The 16,242-nt window shown below is 44.4% G+C and overlaps 1 protein-coding gene across 2 annotated transcripts in view; it reads right to left on the bottom strand.

Annotated features, from left to right (window-relative positions):
• Nucleotides 1-16,242, bottom strand: part of FRMD3 (FERM domain containing 3) — a 270,211-nt gene that overhangs the window by 137,399 nt on the left and 116,570 nt on the right. The gene's annotated exons all lie outside the window — the stretch shown is intronic.

The following is a 16,242-nucleotide window of genomic DNA, read 5'->3' as shown; positions in this document are numbered from 1 at the left end:
TCCACATACAAAGCACCTGACTGCTTGGTCCAATTGCTCTGTAGTAGGCATTCATTTATTCAATCCCCACTATCCTATGAGGAAGGTCCCCATTTTACATCTGAAGAAACTGAGGCTTGGACAGGCTCAGTGGCTTGCCCACGTCACACAACATGTACAGAGCTAGTAATTGACCCAGAACACCGAACTGTAGAACCCGGGCTCCTACCATGCCATTCCCTCTCCCTGGAGCATTGGTGAGTCCACTGCACTCTGCGAGAAGGCAGGGTCTGGATGGCGGAGAAATGCAGTGAACGCTATCAGATAGAACACTCCACACAGCCACCAAACCACACCCATAGAGCAACACAGAAATGCACTGTGGGAGACTAGGGGGAGCCCAGGACTGGGTTCAAAGACAAGTCCTGATGACCTTGGCAAACTCCTCGGCAGTATGATAAGTTGGTTGGACTAGATGATGTCTAAGTTGGTTAGATTATTTTTCCTTCTAAAATTCTACATGTGAGAGATGTGTCAGCCAAATCTGATTAGAATAAATACCATTACAACAAACTCCTTTTAACTGCAAAGACCTCTCCAAGCCCTCCTCAGGATATTTGATAAGATAAGTTTCTGCTTCAATCAAAGTCGCTGACAGACCCACGGAATGTTTCAGGGATGGAATGTGACCGATAACAACAAATGAAGAAGTGTTAAGCGAGCCACCCTTCCAAATCCACTGAAAGTAATTGGGGAAGATCGGTTGGTACATGATCATCTTTTCGATAGAAAGTGGTGCCCTCGGCTTGGGAAATGGGCGGAGGCCGCTTGCTGGCCTGGGACGCACTGCACTGAATGGAGACTGGGCTTTTAAACCGTACTGTGATGTGAAGCCTCCAACTTCCTGAATCCACTTTGAGTTTGATTTCAGATGGACCTTGAACCTTTCCTTTCCTTCTGGGGGAACCCATTGGATGTTAGCTCAAAAGGGACAAAACGTCCAAATAAAAGTTGCTTTTAGATTTCTGCCATTGTTTTTAAGCCAGGAGGCCCAGATGACCAACTCTGTCTGATGACAGCTAAAGCCAAATATAATCAATGAGTTTTGTTCCCTTTACCGATTTATTCTGTAACCATCATTTTAACGAGGCTGCTGCAGGATCAGATCACTGGACGTAACACAAGCTCATCATTTTATAATCAGGTTGCTGAGCTTTCTGCAGGACTGATTACGTGAACCACCCTCACTACAAGTGAGACACACAGGAGACGTGGGTCAAGGCGATGCCCTGTAAGGATGTGGGGTTGAGCAGACCTTGATCCTGCGTGACAGGTACTGCTGGCATTTTGCCCTGCAGATGGATTGCAAAGCACAACAAAGATTTTTCTTAATGATTAAACACAGCAACCAATACATACTCTCCAGCCACATCCCCTCAGAGTACCTAGGACCCTTGAGAGAAGGAAATGCCTCTGCAGACAATGGGGTGGCCGCCGTGTGTAAGTGTGGCTGAAGCAGGAATCGATGCCTTCCACACAGCAGGTGAGGCCAGTTCCCATGTTTCCAGGCCATCGGGTAGGTTCTAGGTCCCTGTGCCTCAGAGCACCTCCCGCAGACCAGCAATACCACAGAGCAGCGGCCTCAGCATCGCCAGGTTGGAGCTGGTTGGAAACAGAACCTTGGGCACTTCTCCAGACCTAACCCACCTTTCAGCAAGGTCCTCCAGTTGGTACATGCTCATTCAAGTCTGAGCAGCACTGGTCGAGGGAAATTACCTTAACCTTGAGAAGTGCAAAACTTGTGCCAGTCTCCAGAAGTCACTAGGAAGAACAAAAAGCCCATTTCCCCTTAGAATTATCTAGTCGTCATCTCAGAAAAGTCAGTCTTTCCCAACCTTGAGCGTACAAGCTGCCCCTGCGTCTGCCAGCTGCCAGCCAGCCTCGTCATCCTGAGACTCTCCGTGTCTGTGCTGCGCACCAAGGAGACCAGCCTCCAGCCTCCCATTCGGCTGCTCCACTCCTGCCTGGAAGTCAGTGAGCTTCAGCCAGTTAAGTTTCTATTAGCGTTTCTGTGCGCTAAACCCAGCTCTTGCACTAAATAAAAGGTCACCCAGGCTCAATGCCGAGGGTTAGTTGTGCTCATTCAGGGTCAGGTGTGTGAGGGTCAGAAGTCCAGCTGCTCGCCCCACATACTTCATGCAGGGGAGGGGCTTGGAGAACTCCGGTCCTGCCCACCTTCCACCCCCCGGACTTGTAGTGAACTGCCCCTGGTCCCCCACTTGCTTCCTCCTGAGGTTTCTGAGGGTGGAGGCCACTGTTCACCACCCCACCCTGCTGCCTGATGTAGTGCCAGGCACACAGGGGTCCCGGAAGGAAGGAAGGAAGGAAGGAAGGAAGGAAGGAAGGAAGGAAGGAAGGAAGGAAGGAAGGAAGGAAGGAAGGAAGGAAGGAATATAGCCCTGTTTTCTCTCACAGAAAACCTGGGGTCTGGGAGCTCACAGTGCACCTCAGGCAAGACAGTGCCGTCCTGGCATTGGAGAGTCCTCAGACACGGTGGGATCAGCCCACCTCCGCCTAAATCCTTTAAGGTCTACATGGAGACGTGGTTATCAAAGATTTCAAGTACAGGGACTTGTTTTTTGTGTCAAAATTCTGTTGATTCTCTCACAAGAAAGAAGTTTTGATAGCAACTGACTAGAGAAAAGAAATCAAGCAGCTAATATAAACTCTTTAGAGCTGTTGCCTAAGTTGTGTTTTATTAATCATAGTGTTCGTAGGTGTGAAAAACATAAGGACATCAATACGTGAGCAGGGTTTTTATGATCCACGCCTCAGGAAAGTGCCTGAAGTATAGACTTTTGCTGCTGTCTCGAAATGAGGCTATGTATTCTCAGAAATGTACTGACATGATCGAAATAACAATGTGTTCACCACACACATTTATACTTGTGTCTTTATACTGGTGCCCACCACCTACAATGCCCTGTGAGCACCAAGCATTGGGATAAGGATTAGAGATAAATAGTAAGCAAAGCACAATTTATACTCTCACAAACCTTAAAACCCTGTGACGTATTTTACAAACTGCAAAGCACTAGACCAATGTAAGCTATCACTAATATCAAGAACTTCTTAACCCCACATCTTTGTCTTCCATTTCATAGATGCTTTTAGATACAAGGGAGTTGAGAGGAACTATAGTCAGCTCCTAGAATTGGCCTTTGTGGGAGAAAAGTAAACAGAGAGATAAATAACTTGATTCTTTTACTTAATTCCTTTTTTAGTCGATTGTTGATAATGCATTTACTTCATCTCCCCAGTTCAGTGGCAAAGTTAAAACAACATATTTATGTTTAAAGAAAAAGAGCCAGAAAAACCAATTGGCTAAGTCAGCACGGCTTGTCATCATTAAGAACAGATGGCAGGTTCCAATCCCCACTTCCTTAAACTCTAAGCCAGGATACTTTGCTACCTTTTAGATATTGGTTAAGTGAAGAAAAAAGTATCAATCCCCAAATACTTAATGTATTGCTATACACCCAGGTTTAGTGTTTAAATGGCTACCTTCGGGAATAAAGGTATAAACATAATTCTGATCATTACTATTTATTAATCACTTACTATATACCAAGAGCTATGTCACATACTTTGCATTTAATCTCCTGACAACCCACTAAGATAATTATATTCTCTCCATACAGATTTCTTCAATGGACTCAGAAATGGTATTTGTTTGGAAGTGTGTCAAACCCAGGTCCAGCACCTAAGCCCAAGCTGTTGTAAGAACTCAGCTTGTCCATCTGCTTCTAGTCACTACGTGGAGATGGAAGAAAACAATACGTGGACTTGGGAGCAGTATCAAGTGCCCCAGTCATGAGATATGAACATTGGTAGAAAGGAGCCCTGGGTTATCTACCACAACACCAGGCCTGGAGAGAGACAATATTCTCAAATACAAACCAAATTGTAGTAGATTGCCCAGATTTTGTTTAGGTACGCACACATGTGTACACACATATAACACATCCACGCAGACACACACAGGAACATGCAAAGTCCATGAGCCTCAGGAACTATAACTCAATCTTACCTCCAGGGCTCAAGCTTGGCTGGTATAAAGGTAATCCCACCCCTCTTGTCTGATGGGTTCAGGAAAGAACACATGACCCAGCTTAGGCCAATGAGACATAAGGAACAACTGACTGGGGTTTCTGGAATGGCTCTTGCTTATTCTTCCAAGAGCGCCTCAGGAAGACTTTCTTGTCCCTCTGCACATTGTTATGCAAAAGCTGAGGTCTGGAACTGAGACAGTCATCTTGAAACCTTCTTGAGGATGAGGTCGACACAGGAGAGAGCCAAACCATTCAAAGGGACATGGAATTAGTGTCTCCAGATGACCAATCATGAAGCTCACCTCAAATGTGAACTTTCAGGGATGCCAACAAAATACCTTGTTTCAGCCAGTATGAATTACTTGGGAGAGAAGAATCAATGCCTTGGGCCAGGTAGAAGACAACAGAGAGGACAACAGGGCCAGTGTGAAACCCAATCACAGAGGCTCTGGGCTAATGAACCAGAGAGCTGTGTTCATCTACCAACAAGTTCTATTCGACCTGAACAGTGTGTTTGTATTTTTAAGTTGGGAGGCTACCCATATGATCTGGATGCTGGCTGCTCTTGAAAAGATGGAGGGTCTGGTAACTGGACCACAAAGTCTGCAGGAGCTCAGGCCCACCCACCCCTCCTGTGGAGCCCTGCTATCCACCACGTTCCCACCCATCCTATCATCTTCCATTCCCCATACCTCCCTAACCCCTGGAGGAATCAGATTTTTCAACGCTGGTCTGAGGCAAGCTAGTGGCTTTCGAAACGGTTCCTTGAAAGAGTTTTCCTTCGAAGTGCTTGGGAGCATCTTCACAGCCAGGAAAAGCCCTCGGTGGACACAGCTTTGAGTTACTCTGTAAGGCTATGCAGCTGAGCTCCTAGGACCCATGGAAGGGAGAAGGGCCTGACACAGAGCAAAGACTTTAGGAGGACCACTAGGATGAGGGGAACAAGCAATAGCCAGAAATCAGAAGCACAGACCCAGTACACTGGGAACAGTTCCTTCTGGGATTGGCACTGTGCCCCTAGGAACCCTCTCCAGCAAACAAGTAAGACTGCCAGACCTCTTTCTGACAATAAAGGTTCTTGTTCAAAGGGCCCCATTGCCCGGCTCCTTGCGCTCACAGGAGTTGCTTTTGAGAAGCAGCAGCCTCCGCGGCTGCGTATGTAATTCATCCACTTCTTGTATGAATCAAGGGCCTCAGTCCACTCTTCTTCATGGACAGGAGAACAAAAATACAGTAATGAGAAACTGGTGAACCAAATATTCTGCTTCTATTATGAAGGACAAGCATTTGTTAATTTAGGAAAGGTTGTGACTTGATTAAACAGCATAAAAATGCTCTCTCTGTTTAATCTCTGATAAAAAAAAAAAATTCAAGCATATTTGTATGAATTTATACATTTTGTTATGGCAGGCACCACAGCTTTAACCAAAATAGAGCATGGCTTTAGAAAAAAAAAAAAAAAACTTTTATAATTGGATTTTAAATAGCATGGATAACATGGAGGGACCTGGAGAGTATCACACTAAGCGAAATAAGCCATCAGAGAAAGACAAGTATCACAAGTTCTCACTTATTTGTAGAATACAATGAACAAAATAGACCCAAAGACACAGAAGTAGGGATCAGACTGACAAACCTCAGAGGAGGGGGTTGGGGGGAGGAAAGAGATAAACCAAAGAACATATATGCATGTATGCATAACCAATGGACACAGACAACAATGCTGAGCATGGGGGCGGGATCGGGAGGAGGGTGTTAATGGGTGAAAAAGGAGAAACATCTGTAACAAAAATAAATTAATTAATAAAAAAAGAAAATAAATAAATAAATAGCACCGGCTACATTGCTTTGTTAATTGTTCCTTCTCATTGCAGACAGTACCTGCTTGTTGAATTTGGCTGTGACATAAATTCAGAAAGGTACACCCTTCCAAAACAGTGAGGAAAGAAATAATATTAAAGCTGTTTAAATGGGGAGACATGTACAGGAAAAACAAGAATACATGGTTGAATCTACCGTTCTCACACAGAAAGTGAAAGTTGCTTTGTTTACTTCAAATATTTTCAGATGTGCAAAAGATAAAACCAATATTTAGAGAAGCTGAAGTACTAATTCTGAATACACATCTGTTATATAGTAATAATCAGCAAATCATGGCTAAGACCATTGAAAACATAGGCTAGGCTGATTAAAGGCATTTTGGTGCACAATAAATATTAATAAGGGGGAAAGGGGGGGTAGGGCTATGACTGCAGCAGTGACCTGAAAACCAGAACACAACAAAACAGCTATCAGAGGCAGACACTCACTGGGGAAAAAACAAACAAACAAAAACAAAACCCTCACAGTTGCCTGAAAGTGAGCATCTGGCTACAAAATGAAGACAAGTGACCGCCTAGCCCAGCCAGTCCCTGTGGTAGAGTCAAAACCCAAATGCCCTCCGCAAGCCCACAGAAGCCCCTGCTTACTCTGAGAAGACAGGAATACACTGTTACCCTCATAGCAAGCAGCTTTTAGTACCAAGGGGAAGGGGAAAGGGCCCTAAGGAAGACAAGAAAGTCTGCCTCCCTGAGAAGGTGAAGCAGCCGGAGCAGGCTGGCCACTTCGTGTCTGGGTCCTGATCGGGGTCTTCTCAACGATTGTCCTAGTTGAGTAAGTAGGCAGGGTGGCTTGGAGTCGGTAATGTTTCTTCCTCTTTGTTTCTCTGCTGGGTATTTTCCACCCCCAAAACCCCTCCTTTCTCTGTGGCTTTCGTTCTAAAAGATGTCTTATGTGTCTGTGTTGCCAAATAGGGTCATTTCTCCTCGGACTGACACGGATCCATCCCAGTGCTTGGGGAATCCTATTTGATATGTCAGCGCGTCTTAGCTTCTGCCACTGCCCAGTGCTCAGAAGTTCCTTCTTTCCTTCCTTCCTCCTCGTCCTCCTCGTCCTCCTCCTCGTCCTTCTTCTCCTTCTTCTCCTCCTTCTCCTCCTTCTCCTCCTCCTCCTCCTTCTCCTTCTCCTCCTTCTCCTTCTTCTTCTTCTTCCCCATCTCTTCTTCTTCTTCTTCCTGTTTCAGGCTTTAGTACCATTGCCAGGCCCAATTCTCGAAGGCACTCATCTTTGAATAATTTTGAAGTTTTCCAACTCCTATCCTTTCTAAAATTTTGGCAAAATGTGCTTTTAATCTCATGCTAAGGAAACCAGTTAGGCATAGAACCCCTGCACGGTCCTCTGTGGAGAGCCTGGGGCAGAGGCATCCCGTAATGACACACAGTCCACACTGGAGGCAACGGCAGACCCGAGAGCCATCTGCCTGCCGCTCCTGGCCCACGTGACATGGTGAGAGAAAGCAGCCAGAACAAGAGCTGTTGAATGGGTTACAAAGAAATTCAAAACCACTTACACAGCTAGGCTTTGCTCAGGTGGGGGGTGGGGGGCCTTCATCCTAGGCCAATAAAAAATAAAATAAAACTAAACAGGCAGAGAGATAAAGGGAAGGGAAGACGACACATGCAGCCCTAACATATTATGAGAGTCCACGTGACTCAGCCAGTGCACCTCAGACACGTTTAGAGAGCAGGTCAGCACCAAAAGTACTCAAAAGTAATTCCAATTCTTCAATATTTGCTTTCAAGGAACATTTAAAGAGAACCTAAGATTTCACCCACAACATTTCCCCCAAAGCCCCTTAGCCTCTCCAGATTTCCTAGTAACTTCCAGGTGCTATGAAACTCTTACCCCCAAATTTCTTCCCCAACACCAAACCCACAAGACTTTATCTTTTATCTCCCCAACCCCCTACCTCTCCCCTATTAGCACATAGGTTGGTATCCTTATTTACAGCAAGAAATAATCTTTGCAAGGCAGAGGAGGAGGAAAAACTGGGAAGGCCACAGCAGAAGGGTGGCTGAACACTCACACGTGCTCAGACCTGCAGAGGGAGTGCGGGTTTAAAGGGCACTTTGCAATGGCCTGGTGCCTAGCACAGCACTCAGAGTAGTGTCCCCAGGCAGTGCTCTGACAGAGTTAAGGAGGCTGGGAATGGAATGGGCTGGGCAGGGAAAGAGTAGATCCCACTGGACAACAGGTTAGTCCAGAATGGCTTCCACTCCTCTGCATGTACATTTCTAGACATGGCTACCTCATAGGAAGTTAGAATTCAGTGCGATGAGTACTATGACGAAAGTCACAAGCATAACAGGAATAGCAGCTACAAATCACTGTTAACTACAAGTGAGGGCCCATGAGAACAGCTGAATAGACACTCGCTCCTTCCCACAACCCTAGCACCAGCCTTATTTGGGTGATGACCTTCTAGAAATGTATGACTACTACCCACCTCCATTCCTAATTCTTCCAAACTGCATATTTTTCTCCCAAGCTCTACTTCTTATTCTGGCAAAAGACCAAGCCAGTGTGGTCCGTAACTTCCACTGTGAAGGCTTTACTTCAATAATGTCATTCTGGAAGATTCTCATCAGCAGTCAGGCAATTAGTTGGCCTATAGCCCACATGACCCCTGAAACAATGCTCTGTGTGCTGGGGGGATTCCTGCATGCATGCGCGTGCACGCGCACACACACACACACACACACACAATGATTTATCACAAATATTTGAAGACTGAAAGGTGTAGGCTGGGTTCCCCAAATATCACACTCCCCCTTTTCTTAGGGTGATTAGGCAAAGAAGGAAAAACATCTTGGTTATATTTACATCTCTTCTGACTACAGAGCAACCCAAGCCAAGGGTGGTGTTTTTTTATTTTTAATGGAACTAAAAATACAGAGAATGATTGATATAAATTTTAATGGCCATTATAAGCCATTATGAACTAGCTTTTGTCTTTAACTCTCCTCTGCCTTTTGTCTTGCTTTGACTCTTTGCAGCCAATAACAGCTTCCTGGAGGAAGAAAAATATCACTTGCAATCTATCAGCTCTTTAAACCCAAAGAACACTTTGGTCCATTGTTTAACGATGCACAACACAGAGTTTGATGCTACTGTAGAAACTCATAAGAATGCACAGAAATGTTCAAAAACAAGTATAACAGTGAGAATCTCTTCAGAATTTCACTCTTTTTTAAATATATGTTTTTATTCATTTTTTGTTTTTTTAAGAGACAGAGGAAGGGAGACAGAGAAACATCGATGGGCTGCCTCCTGCATGCCCCTTACTGGGGACTGAGCCCGAAACCTGGGCATGTGCCCTGACTAGGAATCGAATAGGGACCAAGTCTTAGTCCATGGAAAAGCACTCAATCCACTGAGCCACACTAGCTAGGCCAGGACTTCACTCTTAAAAAGGTGTGCAAAGATATCTGAGACAACATAAAATGAAAAAAAAAAAAAAATCATAAGGTGAAATAAGATTTCAGTACAATTCCTATTTTTACACGTGTATATTTACACACATGCATTTATATATTACATATAGACACTAAGAATAAAGGCTAAATGTTGATGGTGGTATATGTGTCAGATTATTTTCAGTTTTTCTTTGTGCCTATTTGCTTTTCTACAAATTACAAACATTAGGTTGGTTATCAGGGCACTATATGTCTTTCTGATCACTATTTTTTTAATTTAATTAATTTATTTTTGTTACAGATGTTTCTCCTTTTTCTCTGCATTGATACCCTCCTCCTGTTCCTGCCCTCCCAACCCCCCACCAGCATTGTTGTCTAAGTCTATTGGTTATGCTTATATGCATAAGTTCTTTGGTTTATCTCTTCCCTCCCCTGACACACCCTCCTCTGAAGTTTGTCAGTCTGAACCCTACTTCTGATCGCTTTTTAATCACTGAAGTTTAATCACTGGTTTACTCTCTGAAGACTCTCCTCCCACAGGCCAGTGGCTTAAGAGTCACAAACTAGAATTCCAGTTGTTATCATATTATCCAGAAGTCCTGCCTCATTTTGCTCCAGAAAGAGAAGAGACAGGAGGCTGGGCATAGTGACAATGTCCCTGATCTGGAAGTCCCAGTAAAGGCTGAGAGGTCCCTCCCTGCCTTTGCCAGCCGATGGCCCTGGGCCCCAACCTTTCTGGCCTCCAGGTGCCCAGGTGTTCAGCAGTAGGCTGGCCCAGATGATGGTGAGGATTCATCCCAGACCCGGGCTCAGGCAGGTCTGGGTGTCCACAGTGCCTCCCGAGCAGAGTGCTGCCCCACATTGGCTAAGGCTGATGTTAATGCATTTTCATCTAAACACATTTAGTGGAGGCCCCTGAAAGTTGCATGCTGGGACGGGGAAGGGACAGCCCAGGGATAAGGAGAGATGATGTTTAAAGTGTCCATCACCCCTCCTCCAAGCCAATATGTGCAACAAGAGAGGGACCAGAGCTGACAGAGGTTTTTAACTTGACAAGTTTTTTGGAAATGGGATGAGGCTGCTTGACTGGCTCTTAGTTTCTGTCCTGATGAAAATGCTCCAATTTCACTCAGTCCCAGATTAGATCAAGTACTAACTTGTGAGGTAGGGTTGGGGGAAGTGGGTAAAGGTGGTCAAAGGGTACAAATTTCCAATTATAACATAAAGAAGTTGTGGGGATATATAGCATCGTGACTATAGTTAATACTGTATTATATTTTGAAACTTACTGGAGCACAGAAGAACACAGAGTCTTTCTCTGCTTCTTCTGCCTCCAGTCATAGAACACCCCAACTTTCCCTGCTCCTCTCTTCCTCCCTTTCCCCTCTCCCCCACACCTGCTAGCTCCTATCTCGTTCTATGAAGGGCCTCCCAATCTCTCTTCACCTTCTACTTGGCCAAAAACTGGAAGATGAGAAGGACAAAAGTTAGAGATTACCAAAGCCAAAGATTTCTCCATGATGAACTCAAGTGTCTTGGAGGAACAGTCTGGAACCTTTATTCAGGGTCCAGTACTCCACAGCAGAGTGACATATGCAAGCTTTGTCCAAACGAGGAGAAGCAGCACCCCGAAGACTCCATCTAGGCCTCTTGGGAGGGAGGACAGCCCCCACAGGTAATAATCACTGATTTTTAAAGATCTCAATAAAGGAAGATGAGGTGGGTTTTTTGTCCTGTGAGCCAAGGAAAAGCCCTGGGGATAACCCTCCCAGATCAGAACATGTCTTTCAACCCATGAGAGCTGCTCCCCCAAGTTATATGCCACATCTCAGAAAGTGACTTCCTTGGGCACCAGACAGTGAACAGGATGTCAAAAGGTCCTCTTGTGGTGGTCAGTAGATGTTAGCCAATGTCCGTGAGGACACACTCTACTGAAGAGGGCAGTCACATCTGGACGTAAGCTGCGTGTGTGTTGTTTAAGCAGCTGAATTTTTTGTTATTATTTATTGGTTTGGTATGTTTGTTTTGGGTTTGCTGTTGTTTCAGGTGTTTGGGGGTTTTGTGCTTCATTTTCTGCATTTTCCTCCACTTCAAACACTCTACACAAAATGCCCCACCCACCATCACAGTTTCATTCATGCCATACCCTGAACAAACAAAGCCGAGTTCCTCTCTGCCTACCAAGATTCTGATATTGCGGTCACCTGCTCATGGTAGAGCTTTCGCTGTAGGATCTGCCCCTACATTAGAGCCTTCACGGACTACCCATACCCTCAATGACACCTCTGCCCTCTGAACTCATCTGGACACTGATGAAATACTGCCCTGGTGCTCTCTTAAGGTTGTTGGGTATAGTTGTATAACTCTGGTTTGATCACTTCTCTCAAGGGGTCTGCAGACATGAAGGTTAACTTCCTCTCTGCCAAGCTCCCAAAGTGTAGCCCCGACAGAGGTGAGCGGCCTAGCAAAAAAGCCATGAAGGTGGTGACAGAAGTTGCTTCAGAAGCACGCAATACCCAACACAGGACAAAAAGCCAGGCATGTAGAATTGAATGTCGGCTCCTGGTTTCGCAAGTTACCAGTTTGAGAATGGGGTTGGCTCTCCCACTTTCGCTGCCCTTGGCTTCATTCTCCTTCCTAGCATATTTTTGTTGTTGTTCACTTTAACTTGTTCATTATATTCCACATAAAAGTGAGATCGTATGATATTTTTCTCTGGCTTATTTCACTCAGCATAATATCCTCCAGGTCCATCCATGCGGTTGCAAAAGGTAAGAGTTCATCTTTAAGTCTGCACAGTATTCTGTATAAATGCACCACAGCTATCCCATTCAATTGGACACCCATTTATTAAGCTCCTAATTAGTCTCTGACTGTGGCTCTCTGCCTTGTCACCCAACTTCTGACCTCCCCCGGGGGGGGGGGCTCTCTATCAACATGGGGAAATGTCTACCAGCAGCTTCTCATGTTGGGACAAGAACTTTTGTAGGAGAATGTGAAACTCCTCAGAGTGGGCACAACACATTCTTGTAAGCAAACATTATATGTATTAGCTCATTCGACTCTCACAATCACTTTGGTGGGCACCACTGTTATCCCCCCTATACAGATGGGAAAACAGAGGCTCAAACAATAGGAGTTGAACCCAAGATGTGAACTCTCTTCTATGCCCAACACTTCTGCCCTTTCTACCAAGTCAGAGGTCCTCGAATGCTGGGTGCACACTTTAAGAACACTTATCAATAAGCTCTCCATTCTCCAACAAACCAGTCTCTCTCAGTTTTCCTGAGTGTTCAGTGGACTAAGGGTGAAAGCGATGGACAGATACCGTCCCCTCCCTTTTCTGACGGCCTTCACCCCAGGCTGAGACCCCTCCTCATCTTGTGCTCACCACACTGGGAACAAAGCTGTCCCTGTGTCTTGCTGACTTTTCACCATGATTTTTTCTTTCTACAAGTGGAAGACCAGGAAATTGTAAATTCTCTTTCTAAAAACAACAGATACAGTCCCTTCCACCTCAGACAGAATAATGAGGCCAGGCCAGCCCAGAAGGGTGAGTTGCTTAGTAACTGGAATTACATATCCCTGTGCCCCCGAGGCAAATGGCGCCTTTGCTGACCCTTGGGTGCTTCAGAACATGATTCTTAATGACACGGCTCCTCCCTGGAAGGCCTCAGAAACATTTGGGGCAAGAGTGAAAATCCTTATCTTCTCACCTTCCTCCGGGGCTGTAACATCACCTGCCCATTAGAGACCTGGCTAATTAAACAGTCAATTCCCATCTGTGTCCAAGGCCTCAGGTCATCTCCTCTCCCAGGCTTTTGACAAAGTCGTTTTTGAGTAGGTAAGATGAGGCTAACCATAATAATTTCAGTTACTGCATCAGAGGTTCAACTTTTTAATGCTAGGTTGTTCACCCTGTGAAAATGTATTAATCTGGAACTGGCGTCTTGGAATATTTTACTGTGTAAATCAGTGTCTACTGATGCGGGGAGGACCTGGCTAGGGAGAAAGGACGTTCTACAGTATCCTATCAAACAATACTACGGGGTAATCTCATTTTACATTTGAGGGTACTGAGGCTCAGAGAATACTAAAGGACTTCCCCCAGATTTACAGCTACATTTCAATCTCCAGTTTGATCTCACTCCAAATTCCATGTTTCTTCTTCTATTCCATCTTGCTGTCTTCTATGTGTGTCCAGAAATTTCTCAGCAGTGCATGGGAAGGGGGAGGGGGAGGAGAGGAGGGAAGGAGAGAGGCAGGTCACAGTTTTAAATAGTATGGTCAGAGTAGGCCTCATTGGCTGGATGCCATCTGAGCAGGACTCGAAGGACGGGAAGGCACTACCATTGAGATGAACTTGGGGAACGTACCCCAGGCAGGGAGGACAGGTAGGGTAAAGGTGCTAAGGTAGGAGTGTCACAGTGGGTCTGAGGAATGTCAGGGGAGGCTGGAATGAGGCTGAGCAAAGGGGGCAGAAGTAGATGAGGTCAGATCAGTGAAGGTGGCCAGATCCTGTGGCACCAAGGAGAAGGTAGGCCATAGTTCCCACCAAATAATTCTACTCCCAACTACTCTAACAAGGACGTGAAGTATTACCTCCCAATTCCTCAGGGAGGGAGGGAAGAAAGTCCTCAGAAGTACATGCCGGTGCTCTGTGCTTTGTAAAACCTGCTTGCCCTTTTGTGCAGGTGGGATTGGGGGACCATAAACCTGAATTTCTTAATTTAATATCTTAGACAAGTAGTAAGCAGTTTTAGACAGAACTATTTTACTAAAACTCACTATTATACGTTATTTCATCTCAAAGAACTATGGGTAAATATTGATATGCAATTTTTTTACCTCATTCATGTATCCATGTCAAATTTTGAGTCTATGTACAGAAATCTATGAGCCAAGCTATCCATTCACATTTTATTTCAGGTTATTCATGATTCTTCAAAATCTACACCATTTCTGGAATCAGTATATGTACAAAAATGAACTTTTATCAGATACTCCTCAACACATCAGGCAAGACTGTTTTTTTTTTTATCCTCACCTGAGGACATTTTTCCATTTTTTGTTCAGGTAGAGTGGGAGGGAGAGAGAGGAATATATATAGAGAGAGAAACATCGACGTGAAAGGAACACATCGAGTGGCTGCCTCCCGCACGACCGACCAGGGCCGGGGACAAACTGCAACCGAGGTACGTGCCCTTAGCGGGAACCGAACCCGGGTCTCTCTGGACCGCAGGCCGACGCTCTAACCGCTGAGCCAAACTGGCCAGGGCCAGGCAAGACTGTTGTAGCTGCCTTGTCTTTAAGTAAATACTTAACTTATATTACAATACAGTAAACAAGTCAAAGTACACAGCTCTATGAATTTTTACAAAGTGAACAAATCTATATAACCACCATGCAGATCAAGCAGTAAAATACTCTAGCTCCTTAAAAGCCCTTTCATATCCTTCAGTCATTTCCTTCCCCAAAAAATGTATCCACTACTGATTTCTGTCATCACTTTTGCCTGTTTCTGAACTTTTAAGTGAAAGGAACTCTACAACATTGTTGTTCTGTGTGCCTTGCTTCTTTAGTTCACCATAAACATATGTGTTGTGTGAAGTCATTTATTTATTTTATTGCTCTACACTACAGTATTTCCCTTGAATCAATAAATAATTCATTAATCCATTCTACTATGGATGGACATTGGGTGGTTTCCAGTTACTGGTTATTAAAAACAAAGCTACTATGAACATAGTTGCACATATCTTTGGTGAACATATGTAACTATTTCTATTGGGTATATACCTAGTAGAATTTCAAAGGCACATGTATGTTTACCTGTAACAGATACTGCCAGAGAGCTTTCTAAAGTGTCAGTGCATGGAAGTCCTTTTTTTAAACATGTTCAATATACACTCTGGGTATAAATCCAGGCACTATTAAGTCAAATAGAAGGCAACCTTCTCCATACCAGCGATGTGGTCTTTGCCATGACTGATCAGAATGTAGCCTTTGTGAGTGCTGAATATGTTGGCTAAATAAGGCCTGGAACATATTTCAACATAAAAATATGGTCCAAATGAAATCATTGCAATTAACAGATATTCTTCACTATTTAGTAGGTTATAAGCAATGCCACACAACAAATCAATTTATTCAGTTATATATGGCTATATTTTGAAATTAACTGATCAAAGTATAAATCCATCTTTTGAGGTGGCCAAGTGGTAAGAACTCTTAAAATCATGTAGGTCCCCAAATCATTTTTGTCTTACTTTATGAAATCTGGAGAACCAGCCATCTCTTTTTCCAGTTGCCAGAGCAGACTAGAAGGTCATCTCAGTGGAGAATGTTGACCTACAGCCTCTGGCATCCGTGCCCAAAAGAGCAGTGTGCTGGCCACTGAGGGGCAAAAATACAAGGACACACCAGGCCCTTAAATGTTCACAACAATGTCAGCTCTGCCACCTGGATGTCTGGTGGTTAGACACAGCACATGGATCCTACTTTAATAAACAATACAGCTAAGAGTTGAGCTCATAGGAATGCAAAGCCGAATGACAAGTGACCAGGGCCAGGATGGGGCAATGTATAGATGTAGGTCAAAGGGGACTTATAACTTGTAACCTTTCACTTATAAGATGAACAAGTTCTGGAGACCTCATGGACCTCATGATGACTATAGTTAATACCATACTGTATACATTAACTTTTCTAAGAGAATAGATCTTAAGTGTTCTCACCACGCCGACACACAAACAATACTGTGTGAAGTGGAGGTGTTAATGAGCATGATTGTGGTAATCATTTCACAAAGTATATGTACATGAAAAAATCACACTGTACATGTTAAATATATGCAA

Source organism: Molossus molossus, unplaced genomic scaffold, assembly GCF_014108415.1.
Source record: "Molossus molossus isolate mMolMol1 unplaced genomic scaffold, mMolMol1.p scaffold_m16_p_14, whole genome shotgun sequence".
NCBI classification, from domain to species: domain Eukaryota; kingdom Metazoa; phylum Chordata; class Mammalia; order Chiroptera; family Molossidae; genus Molossus; species Molossus molossus.
The sequence above is the reverse complement of the archived record's forward strand: the minus strand, read 5'-3'. Positions and strand labels throughout refer to the sequence as shown.